The sequence below is a fragment of the Neofelis nebulosa genome, chromosome 8 (assembly GCF_028018385.1).
Source record: "Neofelis nebulosa isolate mNeoNeb1 chromosome 8, mNeoNeb1.pri, whole genome shotgun sequence".
Taxonomy (NCBI): Eukaryota; Metazoa; Chordata; class Mammalia; order Carnivora; family Felidae; genus Neofelis; species Neofelis nebulosa.
In genome coordinates this window covers 89,750,448-89,769,191 of record NC_080789.1, presented here as the reverse complement: position 1 = coordinate 89,769,191, position 18,744 = coordinate 89,750,448, and positions in this window count along the sequence as shown.

The following is an 18,744-nucleotide window of genomic DNA, read 5'->3' as shown; positions in this document are numbered from 1 at the left end:
ACACCCCTGAGTCCATTAGTTAGTAGTAGAAATTGTTTTTCTTGAATTGGTTTGAAAAGCTTATGGCTCACAACTTAAGTTAATAAATTTTTATACCAATCACATAAGTATGTGTAAGGCACTGTGTTAGGCTTTTTGGAAACAGAAAATAATGTATAATTTAGGCAAATGATATCAGCAAATGAAAAAATAAACAGTTGCGTACGTAAAGATTCACCCATTCTTTGAAGATTTTCAGGCTAATGCAGCCCCTTAAGGGCTGCTCTTACAATTAGCAAAATAATGTAATTATCCACAGGGTATAGATACGAGACGTGTTCTGAACACACAGGTACCCCAATCCCACAAACTCCCAAAGCTTTGTGATCTTTTCTGAAATGTAATGTTTAGAGATTAATTCTTTTGAGGTACATGTAGTAGCTTTTTAGACTTTCTGAGTGACCTGTTAAAGTTCCAGACTTTGACTACATGGAGGCGAACACCAAGGGAAGGACACCTTAAAAACTTTGCTGATACCCAAGGGAAGAGAATTGGCCCCTCGCTGGGAGCAGCACCCTTTGGATTGAAACTGACTAGGCAGTAGGGACAGGTAAGGTTCTCTGGGATGGAAGATACCTCACCTTCTAGCTTGGAGCCCTTGGCTTTGCCCTTCCTAAACACATCTTATGCAAGCTCCAAATTTTCTAAAATTTTACTATAGAATATATTGTTTGCTTTTCACATCTGTTTCTATATTGCCATATAATTGCTCCCTTGCTCTGTTGAAAAACATGTCTTTGTTGCAGACATGCACATGTGCACCCATCCCAAACTCCACAGCTAATGCAAGATGATCTCTTGGACTTCATTGTCTATTATGGCACTGGTTAGAGGTCAGGGTCGGAATAAGTGAAGTTTATGTCTTTTCTTGAATTATAACTTAGTAACATAGTGAGGGGATTAAAGAACTCTGCAAATGAAGTGGCAGAGTTAAGTGTATCTGCCTCAAAATACAGCACTTTGTTCCATACCCAAGAGCCTCTCTGTTTTGCTTTGTTAAAAGGAAACATGAGCATCAGGGCCCAGAATATAAGCTTTTCCTATTCCATAATTCATCTTAGTTTGTCCCTAAGTGTGTAATAAAAATGGAACCTTAGTTTCCTTCAGGATATTCTGATTTCTGAATTCTTCTGGAACTCTCTAGGGAGAGCATTCCAACTGCCTACAGATTTGTTTATCTCAGGATCTCTAATCCCTTCTGAGACAGTAGGATTGGGCAGCATGGTGTCAGAAAGGCTAAACATTCTTGTCCACTGTAGTGTTTTGAGGGAATGCTGTTCTTCATGGATTGAAACCACTGCACAGGAGCCCCTTGGGACCAATAGTATTGGGTCGTAGGGCTTAAATTTGCCATTGCTAATATGTTGGACTTCTCAGGTCCGTAAGACTGTGGCGTGATTTTCCATTTTATTTGATATCTGTTCACTTTTGTAATCACTTGATGTTGCTCTTGCTTAAAGAGAGAAATAATTTACCACCACGCTAATTATGTTGCAGCGGGAACTGTGTAGGAATGCCAGCCTGGTACAGTTTTTATTTATATTTTGCTTCTGTTCTTCCCATGAGCGTGTTATCAGGCTCATTCACCGTAATGATTTAGAGCACCCAAGATTCAAGTGTTGCTTTGCTTCCCTGCCTTCACCCCGCTCCTTCTGTCCTTCCCCTCCATTGTCCTTTTTTCTACCCTTGTTGAGTCTTTAGGCTGAGATTGGAGTCATACTGGTTAATGTCTTTCTGCAGATGGATCTCTGACTACATTTCACAGTGAAATTTCACAGTGAAATCGAATCTGAGGGTTTCACAGTCTGTTTAATCTACAGCTGCTCTTGGCTGTTACTATCAAAATGAGCATTAAAAAAAATTGGTCAAGTATATGACATGAATTCAAGATTGCCATCCAGCCGAGGGTTCACTCAGCCTTAAAAAGAATACCTTACTTGCTAAAAGAGTTTCCATTTGAATACCAGAAAGCACCAGCGATCTTTGGGTCCTATGTTAATTTTGTATTAAAAGATCAGTCTCCACACTCTCATTTTATTGAGGCCCAGATGAATTCCATCTCCATGACGGGGGTTTGCATTCCAGGAAAATTTGCATGCCTTTTCTCTTTTTCCTGCTTTTTCATGGATATATTTCAAAATCATTGTGGTCTAAATGTTTAAATCGGGAAGAACCAAAGTGATAAAGAGCTGGAATTGCTTTATATTCTACCATCTGTTTTACCATTTGTCTCGGGTAATGAGAGCATTGAATTGAACTTCCCTACCTATTTCTCTTTAAGGCTGTGATTTAGTGTATACCAGAAAGTGATGAACCATATGTAGGTCTTTCTGGCCAGTAAGAGTTAGTTGACAAATATTTTATGATGACCTTCTATTGAGCAGTAAGTTATATAGGAGGGCAGTTCAATGATCTTTATTTCCGATCTTTGTACAGGTTATATAGAAAAACATTTATAAATACACCACGTGGTAAAAGGAAGGTACTTCCTGCATAGACTTAAGGCTGCATTTGGAAGGGATTCCCTTCTGTTTGCTTATTTGGGTACTATCAAGCTGGTTAATGTTTTAAAAATATTTTAGAAGGGACACAGAGGAAAACTTATAAAAATCTCATTTCTAAGCCCCTTACTTCACTAGGGACGTACAGCAGGCTATGGATTTTGACTCTAGGCATATAAACACCAAAAGAAGACAGCTGCTAGTTGCTGTAAAATAGTTAAATTCTCCATCTGGTTTGCAATATGGGTGAAGATTTGCTGCAAATCTGGATTGAATGCCATGCCCCAGTTAGTTTACAAATATAGTACGTCCTTTAGTTATAGAACATGAAGTGTGGTCCTAAGTGCCAAAGAATTAAACTCTGTTACAGGTATTCAGCAAAAAGGGAGTAAAGATAAAAGCAATACCACTTTATGTAAAATTTGCTCTACTTAATATCTAAAAGTGACTTTTTACATCCTCAGGAATCTGACAAAGAATGGAAAAATCTTAGGCCTAGTTTAAACTTGGGCAGATAGTGAAATGAGAAGAAGCACAAAGGTGTTTGTGCTTGATGTTTAGAATTGAAACTGGCCCAATACATAAGGCAACACTTTAAATCCGGTATTCCTTCCTTTGAGAAAATTATTTTTCTTTAACAAAACAACTCATATTTTTATTTAAAATATTTTTTTAGATTTCTGTTTTTTATTGAGATATAATTGATATATAGCATTATATATGAGGTGTACAACATAATAATCTGACAGTTGTATGTGTTGTGAAATGATCACCACAATAAGTCTAGTTAATATCATCCATCATTGCACAATTACCAATTTCTTTTTCTTCTGATGAGAGCTTTTAAGATTTCCTTCCTTAGCAACTTTAAAAAAAAAGGTTTGTTTATTTTGAGAGAGAGTGCACACGCATGAGCACATGGAGAGAGGGAGAGAGTGAATCCCTAGCTGACAGCACAGAGCCCCACACAGGGCTTGATCTCACAAACCGTGAGATTATGACCTGAGTCTAAATCAAGAGTCAGATGCTTAACCTAGTGAGCCACCCAGGTGCCCCTCTTAGCAACTTTCATTATACAATATAGTATAATTAGCTATAGTCACTGTGCTGTATATTACATCTCCGGGACTTAATTTTTTTTTTTTTAATTTTTTTTTCAACGTTTTTATTTATTTTTGGGACAGAGAGAGACAGAGCATGAACAGGGGAGGGGCAGAGAGAGAGGGAGACACAGAATCGGAAACAGGCTCCAGCATCCGAGCCATCAGCCCAGAGCCTGACGCGGGGCTCGAACTCACAGACCGCGAGATGGTGACCTGGCTGAAGTCGGACGCTTAACCGACTGCGCCACCCAGGCGCCCCACTCCGGGACTTAATTTTATAACTGGAAGGTTGTATCTTGACTCCCTTCATCTGTTTTTCCCATCTTCAACCTCTCTTTGCCTCTGGCCACCACCAATCTGTGAGTTCACTTTTTTTTTGTTTTTAAAGATTCCACATATAAGTGAGAGCATACAATATTTGTCTTTCTTTGACTTCTTTCACTTAGCATAATGCTCTTAAAGTCCATCCATGCTGTTGCAAATGGCAAGATTTCCTTCTTTTTTTTATGGCTGAATAATATTTTGTTGTATAAATACACCATGTTTTTTAAAATCCATTCGTCCATCACTGGACACTTAGGTTGTTTCTGTATCTTGGCTACTGTAAATAGTGCTGCTGTGAACATGGAGGTGCAGATATCTTTTTAGAGTTAGAGTTTCTGTTTCCTTATGATAAGTGCCCAGAAGTGGAACTTCTGGATTGTGTGGTAGTTCTGTTTTTAATGTTTTGAGGAACCTCCACACTGTTTTCCACAGTGGCTGCACCAATTTACATTCTCACCAACAGTGTGCGAGAGTTGCACATCCTCACCAAAATTTGTTATTTATCTTTTTGATAATAGCCATTCTAGGAGGTGTCCATTGCTATCTCAATATGGTTTTGATTTGCATTTCCCTGATGATGAGTGACATTGAACACCTTTTCATGTACCTGTTGGCCATCTGTATATCTTCGGGAAAATGTCTGTGTAGGCCCTCTGCCCATTTGTTAATTGGTTTGTTATTTTGGTGTTGAGTTATATGAGTTCTTTATATATTTGGTATATTAACTCCTTATCAGATATATGATTTGCAAATAATTTCTGCCATTTGGTAGGTTGCCATTTCATTTTTTTGATGGTTTCCTTTGTTGTACAGAAGCCTTTTAGTTGGACGTCATCTCACTTATTTATTTTTGCTTCTGTAGCCTTTGCATTTAATGTCAGTTCCAAAAAAAATCATTGCTGAGATTGATGTCAAGGAGCTTACTATGTTTTCTTCTAGGAGTTATATGGAATTCCAGTCTTATGTTTAAGTCTTTAATCTGTTTGAGTTAATTTTTGTGTAGGGTATAAGGTGGTGGTCCAGTTGCATTCTTTTGCATGTGGTTGTCCAGTTTTTTGAGCACCATTTATTGGTTAGACTATCTTTTCCTCATTGTATATTCTTGGCTCTTTTGACATAAATTAATTGACCATATATATGTGAGTTTATTCCTGGGCTATTTTGTTCTTTTAATCGATGTGTCTGTTTTTATACCAGTACCATAGAAGTTTGAATTCTATAGGTTTGTAATATAGTTTGAAATCAGGAAGTGTGATGCCTCTAGCTTTGTTCTTCTTTCTCAAGATTGCTTTGACTATTGGGGCCTTTTGTGGTTCTATACAAATTTTAGGATTGTTTATTCTATTTCTGTGCAAAATGCCATTAGAATTTTGATAGGGATTGTGTTGAATCTGTACATTTCTTTGAATAGTGTGTCCATACTAATTGAACTAATTGGTGCAATACTAATTAACTAATATTAATAGTACAATACTAATTCCATAAATATGGAATATCTACTTATTTGTGTCTTCAGTTTTTTTCATCAAAGTTTTAGAGCTTTCAGCATACAGGTTTTTCACCTTCTTGGTTAAATTTATCTCTAGGTATTTTATTCTTTTTTTTTTTTTTTTTTAAATGTTTACCCATTTATTTTTGAGAGAGAGAGAGGCAGAGAGCGTACACAAGTTGGGGAGGGGTAGAGAGAGAGAGAGAGGGAGACACAGAATCTGAAGAGGGCTCCAGGCCCCGAGCTGTCAGTGCAGAGCCTGATGCAGGGCTCAAACCCACATACCATGAGATTGTGACCTGAGGTTAAGTTGGGCACTTAACTGACTGAGCCACCCAGGCACCCCAGATATTTTACTTTTTTGATGTGATTGTAAATAGGATTGTTTTCTTTCTTCTTTAAAAAATTTTTTTTTAACATTTATTTATTTTTGAGAGACAGAGCAAACAGAGCATGAGTGGGGGGAGGGGCAGAGAGGTGGGGGCGGAGTTGGGGGGGGGGACACAGAATCCAAAGCAGCACAGAGCCCGACACGGGGCTAGAACTCCTGGACTGCAAGATCATGACCTGAGCCGCAGTCGGACGCTCAACCGACTGACCCACCCAGGTACCCCAGGATTGTTTTCTTAATTTCTCTTTTTGATAGTTCATTATTAGTGTATAGAAAGCAAAAGATTTTCACATACTGATTTCATATCTTGCAACTTTAGTGGATTTATTAGTTCTAACAGCTTTTTGGTGGAGTCTTTAGGGTTTTCTGCAAATAATGAGTTTTATACCTTTTCTGATTTCGATGTCTTTTGTTTTCTTGAGTAATCGCTCTTGCTATGATTTCTAATACTTTTTTAATAAAAGTGATGAGAATAGACATTCTTGTCTTGTTCCTGATCTTAGAGGGAAAAGTTTCAGCTTTTAGCCATTGAGTATGTTGTTAGCTGTGGGCTTGTCATGTATGGTCTTTATTATCATGAGATGCATTCTCTCTGTACCTACTTTGTTGTGAGTTTTTATCATAAATGGATATTGAATTTTCTCAAATGCTTCTTCTGTGTATTTTGAGATGATCATATGATTTTTATATTTCATTTTGTTAGTGTGTTGTATCATACTGATTGATTTGCAGATACTATCTTTGCATCCCTGGAATAAATCCCACTTGATGATGATGTATGATTCTTTTAATGTATTGTTGAATTTGGTTTGCTAATATGTTGTTGAGGATTTTTGCATCTATGTTCATTGTGGATATTGTCCTGTAATTATCTTGTGTTTTTGCCTGATTTTGCTTTTAGGGTAATGCTGGCTTCATAAAATGAGTTTGGAAGTGTTCCCTCTTCCTCTGTTTTTTGTAAGAGTTTGAGAAGAATTGGTATTAATTCTTTTAAGTGTTTGATAGAATTTACCAGTGAAGCCATCTGGTCCTGGACTTTTGTTTTTTGGGGAGGTTTTTGATTACTGATTGAATCTCTTTACTAACAGTTGTTCTGTTCGGATTTTCTATTTCTTTATGATTCAGTCTCGGCAGGTTTTATATTTCTTAGAATTTATCCAGTTCTTCTGGGTTGTTCATGCTTAGAATATTCTGTGCCTGTAAGTAAGGAAGTGCTAAAACAATGATGGAAACATGTCAGAAAGAAATGGAGTCCAGCTTGAATGACTCCTATTAGTCAAACTGGGGACAATCTTAGCATTAAAATAAATACTGCTAATAACAGGTATAATTCATTAAATAAGATAAAATTCTGTGAGTGATATTGATATAAATAAATGGGTAAGAAGGAAAAAGTTTTCCTTATAATAGTTTTCCAACTAATAAATGAAGGAGGATGGTAACCGTCATTGTAATAATTGGGTAAGGCAAAAATCATCAATGCATGTTAAAACTAATGATGGAAGTTTGATGAGGCATTGGTTATTTACATACTCTTAAATATGTTTTTATTTTTATTTTTTAAAAAATATTTTTTGAGAGAGAGAAAAAGAGCAAGCATGGAGGAGGGGCAGAGAGAGAGGGAGAGAGAGAATCCCAAGCAGGCTCCATGCTGTCTGTGCAGAGCTTGACACAGGGCTCGAACTCATGAACGGTGAGACCATGACCTGAGCTGAAATCACGAGTTAGATACTTAACCGACTGAGCCACCCAGGTGCCCCTCAAAGTATGTTTTTAAAAATTTCTAATTACAAAGGGCAAAGTGATAATCTTATGGTGGAGAAACATAGGATCAAAGTTAACCTTACCAATATTGGACAAATAGTATCCTGTGTCTCCTGATGTGATGCCCTGAGGAGAACCAACATCAATTCTGTTGTATTTCTTTAAAAATTCATACCCCAAATCCAATTATGAAGAAACATCATGATTACCCAGCATCAGACAAACTCTAATTGAGACACATTCTATGTAATATTTGGCTTATCTTCTTCAAAAATATGAAGGTCAGGAAGGACAAAGAGGGATTATAGAACTGTTATGGTTAAAGAATACTAAAGAGTCATAACAGCTAATAGCAATTTGTGATCATGGCCTCTGGACCAGGTGCATGTTCTCTGTCTCTCAAATATGTACAGTGTACTAATGTTGAGTCAGTGTTAAAATCCTGATTTTGATAATTGTACTGAAGTTATGAAAGACAAAATTTTTGTTACCAGGAAATAATACTGTGAAATATTTAGGAGTAAAGGGGCATGATGTCTCAGCTTATTCTCAAATGATACATGAAATGCACACATACACACATATATAGAGAGAGATGAAGAAGCAAATGATAGTAATTATGGAATGTGATTGAAAGTCATGGAGAATTTCTTGCAACTTTTTGTAAGTTTGAAATTATATCAGAATTATATAAAAACCCAGTGTAGCCAGGTCAGAGTAAACAGGCAGTGGACATGTTTGTGGCCAGAGCCTTGTGGAATGTGTGGTCCCAGGGTAATGGGCAGAATGGACCGTCATGGAGGGCACTTCCTCAACAACCTGGGTCAGTGAATGAACAGTACAGTCAGTCAAGGAGGAAGTGAAATCTTCACTTGTTTCAGAAAGTTGAGGTAGGAAGATCTGATTATCACATCACCTTATGGTCCCACATTCAGGAGAGGTGGTCACTACACAGGATATGGTAAGATGAGCTAGGTCAATATGATTAGAACACTTAGAAAGCTAGGGAAGGGCTTTATTTGCTGTATAATTTAGGATTTCTGATATGTTTTACTTCTCATGATAAAGAGAATGTCTGTTGATGAAACTAAAATAAATTTTTTTCAGTAAATAAATAAATTAGTTTAAATGATTTTAATTTTATTGACCGTCCCTTCTCCCCTAATCTCTGGCAACCATTGATCTTTTTATTATGTTCACAATTTTGCCTTTTTCAGAATGTCATCATACAGTATGTGGCTTTTCAGATTGGCTTCTTTCCCTTAGTGACAGAGGCACTTAAGGTTCCTCCATGTCTTTTCATTGCTTGTTAGCTTGGTTTTTTGTTTGTTTTTTTGTTTTTGTTTTGTTTTTGCTCAATAACATACAATCGTCTGGATGTACCACGTTTGTTTATCATCCACCTGCTGAAGAACATCTTGGTTGCTTCCAAGTTTTGGCAGTTCTGAATTAAGCTGCTATAAACATCAGGGTACAGGTTTGGGTAGGCATAAGTTTTCAGCTCCTCTGAGCAAATATCAAGGAACATGATAGGAACATGATTGCTAGGTCATATGGTGAGTGTATATTTACTTTTGTAGGAAACTGCCAAACTGACTCAAAGTAGCTGTATGATTCTGTATTCCCACCAGCAATGAATGAGAATTCTTGACGCTCTGTCCGCCTCCTTATCAGCGTTTGGTGTTGTCAGTGTTTCAGATGTTAACCATTCTAATTGTTGTGTGGTAGGGTCTTGTTTTAATTTTCAATTTCCTAGTGATACGTGATTTTGAGTATTTTTGACATGCTTATTTGCCATTTGTATATCTTCTTTGGTGAGTTGTCGGTTCAGGTCTCCTGCCCAGTTTTAAATTTAGTTGTTCATTTACTTATTGTTGAGTTTAAAGAGTTCTTTTTGTTTGTTTGTTTGTTTTTTGAGAGGGCACAAGTGAGTGAGGGGCAGAGAGAGAAACTCAGGAGGGGCAGAGAGAGAGAGAGAGAAGTGGGGCTCATCCGTGGTGGGGCTCGTGCTCACCTGAATTAAAGAGTTCTTTGTATATTTTGGATAACAGTCTTTTATCAGGTATGTCTTTTGCAAATATTTTCTCCCCATCTGTGACTTGTCTTATTCTCTTGAGTCTTTATGATTTTTATCAAATCAAAATGCAAAGAAGGAAACTTGATCATACACCACAGTGTCTATTAGATAAAAGAAATTCAGTTTCTCAAGGAGAAACGTAATGTTTCTGCCTTTAAGAACATAAAAGTATTTATTGCAAGATCTTCAATATAGGGGACTTTTTTGTAATATAATGAAGAAGGGTACTTTTTGCAGTCTTCTCTCTCCTATTCACTAAACCATGTAATGACCTTATCTTTGTTTTGAAGGGACCTCGTAATACTGACCACTGTGTATTAAGATTATGAAGCAGGAAGATATTTCTAGAAATAGAATGTGTATAAGTAATATAATCGGACATTTGCAAACATTTAAAATGAAGGTTAAGGGGAAGGGCTTTTGTTAGAAATGTCCAGACGTGGAAGAATAATTAGGATGCTGAGAAACTGCCTAGAGAACCATTAACTGGAGCAGTAAATAGTATGCACCTGTCAAAAGGGACTCTCACAGTGCAGCAGTGGCAACTAGGTGTCCTTACCTTACCTGGAGCTGAGGCAGTGGCAGCTGATTCAGAGAGTCAGAGCATCTCACTAGCATTTGTTACCCACATCACAGATTCACACAGTTGAGCAAGTCATGCCAAGGTGGGTAGCTCCAGAGACCATTTCTTACGTTCCATAAGGAGTCTTCTTACCATCTACTCCTGCCAACCAAGCCTTCAGTAGCCAAGAGGTGTTCTACGACCACGGAGTTCTTCCCTCTCCCTCAATAGTATAGAGCTTCTCTCTTTCCTTTTCTGTTATTTCTCTGCTTTTTGTGTTTATACCCCTTCTTCCCCCCTTCCTCTCTCTTTCCTCCCTCCCTCTCTCTTTCCTTCTTCCCTTCCTCCCTTTCTTCCTGCCTGCCTGCCTGCTTGCCACTTCTGTTCTCCATATTTAACTACTGGGAGGTGAAGGGAGAAGAAATAGGCCTTCTTGCTGAAAAGTTATTTCCAAAGTCTCTGCCTCTGTGTTTTCTCACCTGGCTTCCCAACTGGATTTAGTCTAAAGCTAATGGATTGGAATTCTATTCAGTCATTGCATAAAATGTGCTCACTCTCCCAGAAAGCCTTATAGTAAATAAAATTCTAAATTATACAGATCAATGCCTAGTGATCTGTGAAGACAGATGATTAAAATCACATTAATTAACATTGAAAACATCTTATAAGGCAATTGTCCTTGCCTATGCCAGCCATCATGGGAGGCATCTGCTCTGGAAGGGGATTCCCTAAGCGAAGGGAGAAGGGTGCTTTGTCCTGGAGATGGGGATTAGTTTATGTGTTATTTGGTGCTATGGTGAGTTTGTAGCATGTACTGAAGTGGCCACAGTTATGCAGGGGTAATGAGAGATTATTAAGAGTAAGGGAGAAAGTAGCTGGGAGCAAGAGAAATGGCTCAGAAAAACTCCTTAAGAAGTTAGCTACCCCCTGGAATTTGTAATAGAAATCACCTTGCCGAGAATTTGCTCTAGAGGTGAAGCAAAGCTGATGTGCACCCCCATTCTACTGAATTCATAGCTCTCACGATATACTTTGTACCTTTGGGGAAAAAAGGAAATCGGAGTCCTAGGTTCAGTTTACTTTTTGTACTTCTGGGTGCCGGAGCTTTCATGGGAGATGTAGTTAGGGCATTTGTGGTGAACTTTTCTGGAGGGAGAAGGACGGAGGGCTTTGTGTGATGAGTCACAAGCATGCCTTAAATAGTGATGTGTCACTGCTTGTTCTCAAATGGACCATCTGGATAACACCCTCATACTTATTCCTTTTTACCAGCATGAGGGTGCTCTGTGGAAACTGTGTTCTCACTAGAGTAGAAAACCAGGTAACTTTGTCAACACAGAAGTCTATTTTCTCCCTTCTTCCTGCAACCCTGTGGAGTCATGGGAAGTGCAGAGAAAAAATGAACATCTCTGAATACTGGATTAAACCAGGAGACTATAGTGCTGCTGTTTTTGATAACTAGAAGAAGGGGCCATGTTATTCAGTCATGTTGCAACTTCTGGTAAGTTTGCCTACTTAATCAGGGGCTCAGAAATGACTGTCAGTGTCCAAAGCCCTAGCACAGGGCCTTCGGGGTGGTATGTGGGTCAGCAAATGACGTAGTATTAATTTTCTTCCAGCTTATGTTTATAGTTATTCAGGCAGTATTTTGATGTATCTGACAATAATAAATCTCCTGGGCTTTAGTATTCTGTAATAATTAACATCACTCACCACCATCTTGTTCAGTCTGCAGGTAGAACATAGATTCAGAAATGATTCACTGAGTCTTTACCACGAAACAACCAACCAGCAATATCTGTAGCTGTGCAATCCCCTTCCTCCACCTTCTGGCTTCCTGTCACCTCTCAACCCCAAGTTTCTGTCTATAGTGCAGTCAATGCCCGATCAGATACCACTGGCATAATAAGATAGTAGACATGGGAAAGGAGTGAATTTAGTTGCTTAACTCTCAGCACCAGAGGGAATTTCCCTCCTATGAAATTAATAGAACCAGAATGAAAATGTAAAAATGTTGTAAGGCATGCTAAGGATATAGACATTGCTTAGTTATATTGAATATTCCCTTGAAATGATATTTGTTTCTCCAATACAACCGTCCTTAGTGGAATATGATTTTTGCCTACAATGACAAAATCAGTCTAAATAGCATGCAGCTAGCAGTGTCTTGAGTTCCATTCAAAGTAGGGGTTAATCAGTTGACTATTAGTAGGATGTATGGAAGCCTCCACTTTCAGTAAAGCCCCAACTTTTCCTTGTTGGTAGCCCCTTAAGCAGAGAAAAGGTACATGTGGCCTTGAAAAATGTGCATATCATCTGTTCTCTTCCTTCAATCAGGTTGGAATGTGCTGACCTTGCCTGTGTCTGTTGAGTCTTATGAAGTATCTCCAGGGATTTTTAAGGCCAGACAAGAAAATGCTCTGAAGGTAGATGAAAGGGAAGTCTGTGCAGCGAGCCCCAGCACAAGCCAGAGAAAATTTTCTGAATCTAAAGCAATCTGCTTTGTTGCATCTGGACAAAGCTCTGAGAGGAAGGAGAGGCATGTGCTGCCTTCCAAATGGACAGGAGCGTCGTGTCAGACTCTTGCTGGCAGGTGCTCTTCATTGGTAGAGCTCCTCCCCAGCCATGAGAAAACAGATGGATTGTATAGTCTTCTGAACTGGAACTCTTCACTGTTACCTGTCTCTTGCACAAAGGCCTTCATTTTTAGGAGATTTTGTGTTTCATCTAGAAATCAATTGTCAGGATATTGTACTTGGAAATATTTGATCTATATCCTTTGAAAATTTAAAGGTAGAGGATTGACTGGCAAGATTATGAGAAGAACCGTATAAGCTTTATGAGTAAAACAAAATGCCTTGTTTGAGTTCAGTAAACACAGACTGAGTCTCTTCAGTGCCAGTTAATGAGCCTACCTAGATGAAGATGATCCTGTCATGATGGATCCTTCAGTTCAGTCCAGTATAAAAAGTATATAATGGGGGCACATACAGTGTGTCCCTGGCAGGCAGGGGTGAATGTATCTAAAGAAGATTGGGAAAGTGTCTAGTAGGGTGGATGCCATTGCTGTTGTTCACCACGTGCAGAAGAGGGGGAGGGACATCACAAGCAGAGGGATGGATGTACACAAAAGACAGTGGAGTGTGTGCACATGACCTGTGCTGGACCAGTAGGGAGGTTTGGATGGCTAGAGCTTCTTTTAAAATTTTTTTTTAATGTTTATTTTTGAGAGAGAGAGGGAGAGAGAGGGAGCGAGCGAGCAGGCGAGGGGCAGAGAGAGATGGAGACACAGAATCCGAAGCAGGCTCCAGGCTCTGAGCTGTTAGCACAGAGCCCAAGTTTGGGGGCGGGGTAGGGGGGATGGGGGTTCGAACTCATGAACCGTGAGATCATGACCTGAGCCAAAGTCACACACTTAATTGAGCAACCCAGGCACCCCAAGTGGCTAGAGCTTTATGGTGGATGGGGCCTAAGTGAGTCTAAGATCCGCTGGGGTTAGTTGGAGATGGGAGGTTGAGCGCGTGGAGATAGGGTGGGTGTCACTAGGGCGTTCCTAAACTGGAAGCAGGAGGGGGTTGAGACATAGGAGGCAACTGCTACCTGAAAATAGCTTGTATGTTGCATGAGCAATATATGTTAAGATGTCAACAAATCACAATTTATTTTTGTCTCCCACTGAGCCTGTGTAATTTATTTAGTGGGGTAAAATACCCCATCAGTCTTCATTCAGTACAACTCTTCTTCATCCACCCTATAGCCAGGGTCTCCTATGAGCTCCTTTCTTCACTATAGCCTCGTCTGAAGCAAGTGGGAGAGAGCCAGTGGTGTCTGAAGGGGAAGCAAGGTCAGGTTCTTCTGTTATTCTCCATCCTCCCCCACTCTCTAGATGCCGGTTTGACCCCATTAGAGGGTAAGGGCTTTCTGTGATGGGATAGCTTCACTCTCTCTAGAGGCCCGACACATGTTTAATGCTGGCTCTCTTCCTTGTGGGAAACCAGGTCTGAGACTTTGCATTTGTAAATTTTGGACATGATCAGCTGGCACCTTTCTTTGAAGTTTTACAATTGTTATTTTGAGGAATCTCTGCAGAAATGTTACTTTTAATTTTCTGTTAAGTGTATAATAAACATCTGGGGGTTTGGGAGATGGAAAGCTGGCTTGGAGATATGTTGGGAAGAGGGAGGAATAACAGATAGCTACAATGAAACAATAGTGAACATTTACTGAGAATGTATAATATGTTGGGTGCTGTAGGAAGCCCATTATACAGAATAATGCTCTTAACTGTCAAAACTCTGTGAGGTAGGTACTAGCATTTTCCTCATTTTATAGATGAGGAAATAGAGGTACAGAGAGGGTTAAAAACTTACCCTAGATTGCAGAGTGAATGGCATTACTGGGGTTCCAACCCAGGCAGTCTGACTCCACAGATTGCTCTTAATCACTCTGCAGCATTGACATCGACAAAATGCCTGAAATTGTACCGAATACTTTACATAGATTCTGTCATTTAACTGTTTCATTAATTATGTGAGGCATGTTTTGTTGCAATTCCTATTTTAGAAATGAAGAAACTGAATCTCAGGTTAATTTACTAAGGGTCATATAACCAGAGCTCAGATACTAATCCATGTCAGATTGATTCTTATGATTTTGCTCCTAGCTGTTGCACTACTGGATTCCTCGTGGAGAATGCAGCATGACAGGCACTGATGTGTGATATTTTGGGATAGCACAGGGGTTCAGAGTGCAGGCTCTGCACCACAACCTCCTGGGCTGAGGTTCTGAGCTCGCACTTCCCACCTGGGGGATGTTGACCGTGTTCTGCTCTGCTTTGTAGAGTTCTTACTGCATGTCTCGTTCAACCTCATCTGTAAATGGGGTAATAATTGTACTTACATTGTAGAGTCATTATGATAAAATGAATTAATGTGGGTAAAACACTTAGAAGGTGCCTAGTGCATAATAAGTGGTCTACAGATGTTAGCTATTATTATGTTAATTCAGAATAGAACCTGGAGACTTCACTGTAAGTGTGTGCCTGCCTGTTCCTAGGCTATTAATAAATAGGAAATACAGATTTAGGTTGCAGAAACAAGGTTCTGCTCCTCAGTGTTTTCCAGGACTAAGAACTTTGGGACAGAAGTAAAATTGCTTTCTGTAAAGGTGGTAATAATTTTTAGGTCCCTTTTTGTTTCCTTTAACAAATTCCGTCTTGTCACTTGAGTACACCCTTGAGCAATTATATAGGAATACAGAACTTCAAGTTTTCTTGGAAAGAACAAATTTTCTCTAATCAAAGGCTAAGCTGACATTTAAGGCCAGGATAGGGTTTTGCCCTAAGCTCATCATATGAATCCAGTCTGTTCTTATGACTTCAATGGATTCTTTTACTCAGAAACAAATGATTCAGTGCCTTTGATGTTTAGGACAATTCTAGATACTAGGAATATAGTAGGGAACAAAATGGACAAAAATACCTGCTTTCAGGGTGCTTACGTTCTAGTGGATGAGATAGGCAATGAATAAATAGGTGAAAGATATAGTAAGTCAGATAGCAATGAAAGTAATAGAGAATAAATAGGGAAAGAGAAAGTGCTGGGGGACATTTTGTTTTATTTTATTTATTTTTAAATGTTTATTTGAGAGAGAGCGTGAGCAGGGAAGGGGTCAGAGAGAGAGGGAGAGAGAGGAGCCCAGGTAGGCTCTACACTGTCAGCACAGAGCCTGACGCAGGGCTCTATCTCATGACTTCTCACACCATGAGATCATGACCTGGGACAAAACCAAGAGTTGGATGCTTAACTGACTGAGCCACCGAGGCACCCCTGGTGGATTTGTAATTTTAAATAAAATGTCAGGTTTAGGTGTGATGATGTAATTGAGATTTTGTTGAAAAAAAAAAAAAAGAGCCTTTATCATTTGGACATGTATACAGACATATTATGATGAAGTATACTGAGGTATTATGATGGAAAAAAATACTTGAGATTTGCTTTAAAATAATCCAGAATTGGGCATGGGGCATCAGGAAGATCTCGGTGGAACAAGGAAGATAGGTATTGAGTGTTGAAGCAGGGTAACAAGTATGTAGGCGTTCATTAACCTTTTCTCTCTGTATTTATTTGAAAATATCCACAATAAAAAGTTAAAAAAATAAAAATTACAACATCTTACACATGTACTAAATTCAAACAATAGGATTCCATTGTGAAAACATAGACCTGTGGGGCGTCTGGGTGGCTCAGTCTGTTAAGCCTCCCACTTTAGTTCCGGTCATGATCTCGAGGTTTATGGGTTTGTGCCCCATGTCGGGCTCTGTGCTGACAGCTTGGAGTCTGCTTGGGATTCTCTCCCCACCCCCTGCCCCTGCCCCCCCATCCCTCTCTTGCTCATGTTCGGTTTCTCTCTCAAAGAATAAATAAACATTAAAAAAAATAATCTCATTGAAAACATAGACCCGAAACCCTAAATCTACAGATACAAAAATAATTAACAAAGTAATTATTTAAATTATTAAGCTTGCGGGGTGCCTGGGTGGCTTAGTCGGTTAAGCGTCCAACTTTGGCTCAGGTCATGATCTCACGGTCTGTGAGTTCAAGCCCCGCATTAGGCTGTGTGCTGACAGCTTGGAGCCTGGAGCCTGCTTCAGATTCTGTGTCTCCCTCTCCTCCTCCCCTGCTCTTGTTCTCTCTCTCTCTCTCACTCAAATAAATAAATATTAAAAAAATTTTTTTAAATGAATAAATTATTAAGCTTATGTCGAGAACTTATATAAAATTATTAAATTCAAAATTAACAAAATAATTGAGTGTCAGGGATGGCTTTGCTGAGAAGGGGCTTGTCCAAGTGGAGACCTGATGGGGTGGGGCTGGGGGTGGGGATGAGGAGACTGGTAGGGTGGGGATGAGGCAGTGAGCCCCGGGAGTTCTGGAGAAAAGCCTTTCAGAGCAAGTGATCCAAAGTGTGAGTCAAATTCGGATTGTTGTGAAGGCAGGGGCATTTCCCTTGTCCTGGAGGCAAATGGTCCATGATGATGCCCTTCATGTGTAATGCTCTTTGTAGTTTGGGAATCTCTTTACAAACTTAGAAGGTAGGGTCATGTCTTACTCATCACTGCTTCCCCAGTGCCTAACAGAGGTCCTGTGCTCGTTGAGTGTTGAACATTGATTTTCTCATATCTTCTTCTGTAACAGACCTGTAGGGTAAACAGGGAAGAAATCTTAACTCCCCTTTAATGCAGACGAGGTATCATTTGATATCATTAGGAGTCTTAAATCATGGAGCTATTGCTAAATGGTGGAGCTGCTTGATTTCAAATCCTGTGAGCCTTTTCCCTCTACCACATACATAATGTATTAAGGGACCCAGTCTCCTGAGACAGAGGAATCGAGAGATGATTAAAGTTTTGGTGGTACAGTTTATTTGAGAGGCAAATAGAGCACCTAGTGCTTCATGTGTGGACTCTTAGGGCCAAATTTAATTTCCTCTAACCGTGTGTGGCCACAGAAAATAAGAAATCCTGTTAGAGTATAAACCCAGGCATGAAACTGTTGCTCTGAAACTCAGTATCACTTAACACTAAAAAAAGTAAAACAGAGCAAGACTCACAAAAGGCATTTTACAGGCGGCTTAAAAGTTATACACCCAGGAAATTATGCGTGGTGTCTATATGCACATACACTGAATTTCAAGTTCATTGGCTTTAAGCTTTCTTTCCCTATGTAGAATATTTATAACCAGAAAATAGATGAGACTTTGGGGTTTAATGAAAAGATTTGTATGTAACATATGTTTCCCTTTATAGGAAATAATCTCTTAGCCTCTTGAATATGTCTGAATTTTTAAGTCCTATGGAATAATTTTATTTGACTCTTAAATCATACAGTTTTCTTCTCTTTTTTTGGTGTGTCCTGTTTCCTCTAAGGGTCTTAGGTTTAATTCTGGAGGCTTGTTCAGAGTAAGAATATGGTAGTCTTTTGTATTTTTAGTTGATTCTATGTAGATAGGTCTTTCACAAATGTTAAAATAGTGCAGGTGTTAGGCAATTACGTCAGGAGTATATTTAGAATTGTAACTTCATGTTCTTTGTTTCATCTTTGGGGGACAGATTTAATTAACAACCTAAATGAGTTTCTTGGCTCTTAGAAGAACATGCTTTAGGGAAATTAGAGTAAGTTAGAGGCAAGTACGGATTTTTTTTTTTTTTTATCTTAAATGTCATTACGGAGAAATGGTTTGAGTTAGTATGAAGTTACTCAGGGGGATTCATTGTCTTTTAAACACACACTTTAAAGAGCTTGTAAGTTTGTAATAGAACTTACCACAGGGTCTGATTTTTATATTTTAGGCTCCCCCTGGATGCACCTGAAGGTCTGCAATAATGTGTCTCCCACAAGCTTTTCTAAAGGGTCAGCTGTTTGAGATTTCTGTGGAAACCAAACTAATTTAGCAGAAATAATTAAACTCTGGCAAGGTCTATGGCTAGGCATGG